The sequence below is a fragment of the Vidua macroura genome, chromosome 8 (genome assembly GCF_024509145.1).
Source record: "Vidua macroura isolate BioBank_ID:100142 chromosome 8, ASM2450914v1, whole genome shotgun sequence".
Lineage (NCBI taxonomy): Eukaryota > Metazoa > Chordata > Aves > Passeriformes > Viduidae > Vidua > Vidua macroura.
In genome coordinates this window covers 9,676,778-9,683,038 of record NC_071578.1, presented here as the reverse complement: position 1 = coordinate 9,683,038, position 6,261 = coordinate 9,676,778, and positions in this window count along the sequence as shown.

Sequence of the window (6,261 nt, the reverse complement as noted above, 5' to 3'; positions counted from 1 at the left end):
AGCCAATATTTAATCTAAAACGGAATAGTTTTCTTTCCTTTCTTTTGAGAATTAATTTGTCTTGTACAATGTTCCGGTTCTGCACTTGGCTCTGGGTTACATGGCAGCTCTGCCAAATGCTGAGGAGAGAGCAAGTCCACAGCCCCTCAGCACCACTCCACTTACAGGCAGTCTGCACATTGTAAACTTTTAATTCAAAGCATCAGCTGCTTTCACAGAGGGCTTTTTCTGAGTGCTTTTTAGTGACTGCAAGAAGTACCTTGTTCTGACCAGCAAATGTAAAACTTTTAATTGCTGTGGAAAGCCCTAAACCTCCATCAGGTTTAGAGCATACCAAGTTCCTTTCTGCAGTGTGAAGGACATCAGGCCATGGATTCCCTGTGACAGGGAGATACCTGCAGTGACTTTTTTTTATGCTTCCCCTCCTAGCAGATATTAATGAGGTTCATGTTTGTCTTTAGAGTCACACTCTTATTTTCTCCCACTTTGCTGGAAATTGCAGGATGCCCTCACTCTTTCAAAGGGATACATATACTTAGTCAGTTGGATATGGGCCCATAGCTTTTCGTTCCCCTCTACTGATTGCCACATATTAACATGTGTTTACAATCATTTCAAAAGTTTCTACAGAGAAAAGCCTGAAAGCTTTTTACTCAACACAATTCCTGTATCAGGAATATTCAGTATTCTTTGATACTGAATACTGGCTACAGAAGAAGAAAACAAAATCTAAAAATGAAACACTTAAGTATATCCACAAAAACTCTTTCGCCATTGCTTTCCATGACCTTGGACTGCAACATTTAGCTTCTCATATAGAACAAATCTTTGAATGAGCAGTCTGGAAAAATAAATTAACTAAGATCTTGATACCAGAAGCCTAAAGAGTTTCCACATGTTTATGAGAAGGGAACTCAAAGTACTGAAAACATTGCTCACGTCATGTTTTTTGCAAGCTTTCCATTTTTATTTGGTAAAAATATCTCCCCAGACTTTCCCATAACTACAATGTTCATAGCTATATCACCTCCAGCTGTGATCTCATCAGATGTCTCAGGCAGAGCAAGGTCAGGCCTGGCTGGTTCATGCACATGGAGCTTCCAGGAAAGGCCATGCTGGATGAAACACAGTAATACTGGATTCCAGAATGCTGGATAAAAGCAACCTGAGTTCAACCTTGGCTTTTGCTACCCACAGAAAACGAGGAAAGAGGTGGAGTGACGATGAAAGCAAGTGAATTAATAGCTGTTCAACAATTTTTTTTGCAAGCCTTAAATGCAAATCAACTGTGCCAAGATGCTCTGGGTTAGGAAAAAGAGCGCTCTGCTTTATGTACACAGCAATGGGAGAAGTGGATGGGACTGCGAAGAGTATCTGTAAAAAGGAGCATAGAATTTATAATGCACTTTGACACAAGCTTTCAGTGACTCCATAGAGCTCCACTGGGGAGTCAAGGTTAGAGGCACAGTGGTTGCTATTGAATGTTTCTGTGAGCCCAGGAATAACATCACATGGTCATTCACCTACAATACCTCAATTGTTATGGAAACTGCAGAACTTATGGAGGAGTTGTACAGGACATGAGAAGCCAACTCCAGGTGCTCCATCTGAGGTAGAATGAACTTTACTTGGCTAGCCTCCTAATGTATTTGTTGAAATGATAAATAATAAAAAAACCCATGCTTTGAAAGAGGAAAATCAGTCCCTAGCAATAAAATGGCTACAAAGTGACCTTGAGTTTGGATTTTTGCCAAAGAAGGTGGTTTCAGGTGAAAGTGTCCTCATTTGGCTTTAGGAGGGATTTGGTGAATTCTGTTTATTTTGAAGAGCCCTTGGTGACCTGAAACCTCACTTGCACTCTCTTTGTTTACCAGTGAGACAGTTGAGGTTCTGTTCATTGAGTATAAAAGCAGGCTGGTTCCCATTTCTTAGCCATGATAAGCAGCCTTTCTGTAGCATGTTCATGCTCTCACAGTCCTGCTTTATTAGCTTGAATGTTTCCTTACTAGCCTGGCAAGATGCTCTTTGCTTTGTCAGCTCAAAAAATTTTCATAGAGAATGTCTAATTTGCAGTTTTTCTATGATGTCATTATGCCCAAATCTACACCTCCTCTTTTCTCCCTATGAACAGCCATTTAATGTTCTATTTCCTGCTTCAGTTTCCAGTACTCAGAACAAATGCACTACTCAAGTTCACAGGAATTTATCTATACACCTCATGATGAGCCAGATGTAAATAAAGCACACACATATATCATGCCTGCCCCTCTGTGTCTCACCAGATCACAGGGACAAGGGACCTATGAAGCTGAGAACTTCATTCATGCAAGTAGTTTAGTATGCTCAGAGACTGTATTTTTTAGTGACTGAAACTAAGATTTAAGATCCCCACCACTCTGAAATATTCGAGCAGACTGAAAATCCATATGTGCTGCATAACCTGCAGCTCCCACTGATTGCAGCTGATTTTGAGAGTGCTTTTGTATCACTTGAAAACACTCCAACAAGCAAGTTCTTCTATCTAAATGTAACTGTCGAAGTCCTGGATAGAATGTGCTGAAAGCTGTGCTGTTTCCAGGCACCACATTTCTCTAGGATTTAAAATGATGTTGAAGAAGTCAGACCTTGGTAAGTCTGGTGTGTTCAGAGGAATCCGATTTTCTCACCTCCATTAGGGAGGACCATGACTAACAGCAAGAAAAACTCAGGCAACTTAATTATTTACCTGCCTCTGCTGAATTCAGGAACTAAGCCTTAGGCATTCAACCTTGAAAACCATTAGCTAAAAAATCTTCAAATGCTGGGAACCTTTCGACACAGTACCCATGCCAATCACAGCAGACAAGGACAGGTACAAAAGTTTTGTAGAAATAAGCACAAGGGAAAGAGACAAAGAAACCGAGGAGAAGCATTTACTTTGTTGTAGGAGGGCGTGAACTACAGAAGTTTCAAGACTGTCTTCTTGAGGGGCTGGTTGCTACCCTGATTGAGAGGAGTAAGGATGGTAACCTTGTTAGCAATGTTAGTTTTATTTACCACAACATGCAAGATGACTTGGAGAAATGGGTGAAATAAAACACACCAAGGTTAAAATAAAACCCCAGAATTAGCAAGCCACCAGTCAGAGTTAGATGTGGCCTACAGCTAAGCCTAGCAATGCATGAGAACAGTGGCATCTAGATAACACCCTCTAAGTTTTAGCTGTAAGGCTACTAGAAATTGCGACAGGTGAGCAGAGTGGAGGAAAAAAAAAATGTAAATCCCAGCCATATGCAATTTGTAGCATTATGTAGCAAACAGCCCCTGTCCAAACATGCAAATTTTTCAGTAGCCTCAAGTTAACTCCCAGGTATTGCTGAGGACATCACAGAGAATGAATGCTAACTCCAAGAATATCTGCTGGCAAGTGTGCCTTATTAAATTATATATATGCAACCACTTAAATAGACTAACCACTGTCCTGTTCACACTGTGTCTTCCAAAAGCTACAAGAAATAAATCAACCCCCTTATCTTTATAATAAATGCCTCTAATACACTGCAATATGCCTAGAAATAGACTATTATTTTACCATGAGCATGAAAGGTGACATAGCCAGAAGGACACTTTTTTTCCCCTGGGACTCATGAAACTGAGATCACTGTGTCCTGAAGACTTTGGGGAGAAAAAATACCTGTCCTCCTGGCTATGTCACCCTTAATGCCCACAGTAAAATAGTCTGTTTCTGAGTGAAGAACAGCCTTTTAGGAAAGAGAACATCATGTGTTACCTCAAATAGATCACAAGTAGCACACATTGGATATATCAAGGGAAGGAATAACAACAGGGGAAGAGAAAACTTCTTGTTTGAGAAGGAGTTGAACCTGACTATGGAGAGGTTTTGTACCACAGATTAAAAGTCTCCAGGTCAATGCAGTGGATATGAGGTCAACTAGAGAGTGCATGGCACTTTGGCTGTGTTCCTGGGGCTTTGGACGGAAGGGAAGGTCAGTGTAAATCAGGATAAAATCAACACCATAGTGGCACTGTTGTGAAGGCATTTAAGTAATAAGTAAGTAAACCTGTGTTTGGAGGCTAAAATGACCAGCCTGGAACTGCCTTTTTACTGGCCTGAACAGGTAAAAATTTGGGGATCTTTAGCAACTGGGTGCTATCTGTATTTTCTCACAACTTTCCCAGGGTTTTTGAGGGCTCCCTGGTGTTTTAGAGCCATTGCAGCATCAAACTCCTCTATGATCACACCAAGCAGTACAGAAACCAAGGGGTGCTGCAGAAGGTAACTGGCAGATGACACAGCAAAGATTCCAGCAACTCTGACCACCTCCTGACCCCAACACTTGCTGCACCCACATGTGCCTAAGCAGCATCAGTACTTCCCTACAAAAGTCAATCCAAGAGAGCCAAATCAAGGACTTTAGCCAAATCCTCAGGAAGGTATCCATATGTGAAAGCATAATGCTACACATAATCGACACAGCATTTTGCAGTATAGAGTTTGAGCCCCTCAGATACAGGTGCAATCATGAGATTTGGAGCTGGGGGAACCAGCAGGGTTTGTAGCTACCCTCAGAAGAAGCATCTGACAACTCCTTTGAGCTGCCTTGGCAAAAGCCAGTGGGAGGTTCAAGAGAGGCGTGGTACAAAGTTGCTAATGAAGAGTCAAACCAAAGTATGTGCCAGTTACCTCTTTTAGATGCAAGAAAGAATCCCAATTCATTCATTTCTAATAAGAAACACAAAACACTGAGAGTCAGATGTAGACATTACCTTTGCTGAGTCTCCAGAATTCCCTTCCCTCTTGCAGTGACAAATCTTGAGACAGCATCAGTTGCATCACTTCTGCTTTTGAAACCGCTTTCCCTTTCCTGCCTTTGAGTTTCTTACTCCCAGTAAGAGAAGAGCTCAAAAAAGAGAAAAAAGATCCCTTTTAGAAGACAGCTATTACAATTTCAGAAATAAGTTCTTACCTCAAAATATATCCTCTTACTTAGCTAAATCACTGGAAAAAAACAGAGGAAAAGCAATATCCTCTTCCACATTTCTATTCCCAACTACCATTCTAGCACAACCCTTGCCTTACCCTTTACATAAATCAGCTGTTCTTTCAGCAGCATCAGCTGCAAAGATTTACAGGTGTCCTGTCGCATCTTCCCTCTGCATCTGTCAACACTGTCCATTAAAGATCTTTGGCTGCAAGTTTAATGTATTTCCTATTATTGTTTCCAAAATTGCTGTTTAAGGAAAGATTATTAGAAAGTTCTTCTAAAACCTTATACTTTCTTCTTTAGGGAAAGAAATCTGTTAGTAGCAAAATTTTCAGAAGAGGTCCCTGCACTCTCCGTCCAGTGAAGGTCAGAGACTTTTGCAAATCTGATGGAAAGGGATGTAGTTGGAGTTTAGCTGTGAATTTCAGCCTGCAGGCAGTTGTCTCCTTTACAAGAATGTATCTAGTAATAAGAGTCTTAGATAAGTGTATAATTGCATTGCTGTTGTAATTAAAAAATCGATCATTCCCTGTGGTTTAAGCATTGACCTGTGGCATTTTTTCTGGCTGAGATTTTAATACTGACAAAGACAATACTGTCATTTGCATAACAAAAAGTGACTCTGCATCTATTGAACACTGCTTTTTTAGCCCTAAAATGGATGAAAAGTCTAGGCCTATGGAAAAATGTGTTTAGGGAAATAAATTGCTCTTTCAGAAGTAGACATTTGATGTTGCTGTTGGCTCTGAAGCACATGCAGAAGCATAAGCTATGTAAGAGCAGAACTTTATCCTCCATTAAAGTGACATTTTCCAAATGGCACTGCTCACAAAAAGTAATTCATGACTTCCCTGAGGGTTTGGGGGTTGCTTTTTTACCATCTGTTGATGAAAAGGTAGCCAAAAGGACCTTGCAACTGTGGGTTCTGACTCTGAAATGAGTATCTCAAATACCATTGAGAAAATGTGATAAACTGAGTCACAGAGAGTGTAAATCGACAGCTGAGGAAGAACCTGAATCCACCTTCTGCTGACTCCACATCACATCTTTTAAGCAGGTGAAGTTTAAAAACAAGTTCCAAGTGCAAGAAATGCTAATTCACATCCAGACTGTCAAGCTGAGAAACAGGCAGGGCTCTGGGTGGGGAAGCATTTAGCTGAATGTGGGGACTTGTCATTAATCTATAAACAGCACCTCTGTTAATAGAAGGACTCTGGAAATGAGTCAGTGGAGGTTGACTCTCCTTCCTATAGATGCTTCCTTTTGATGGAGTTCT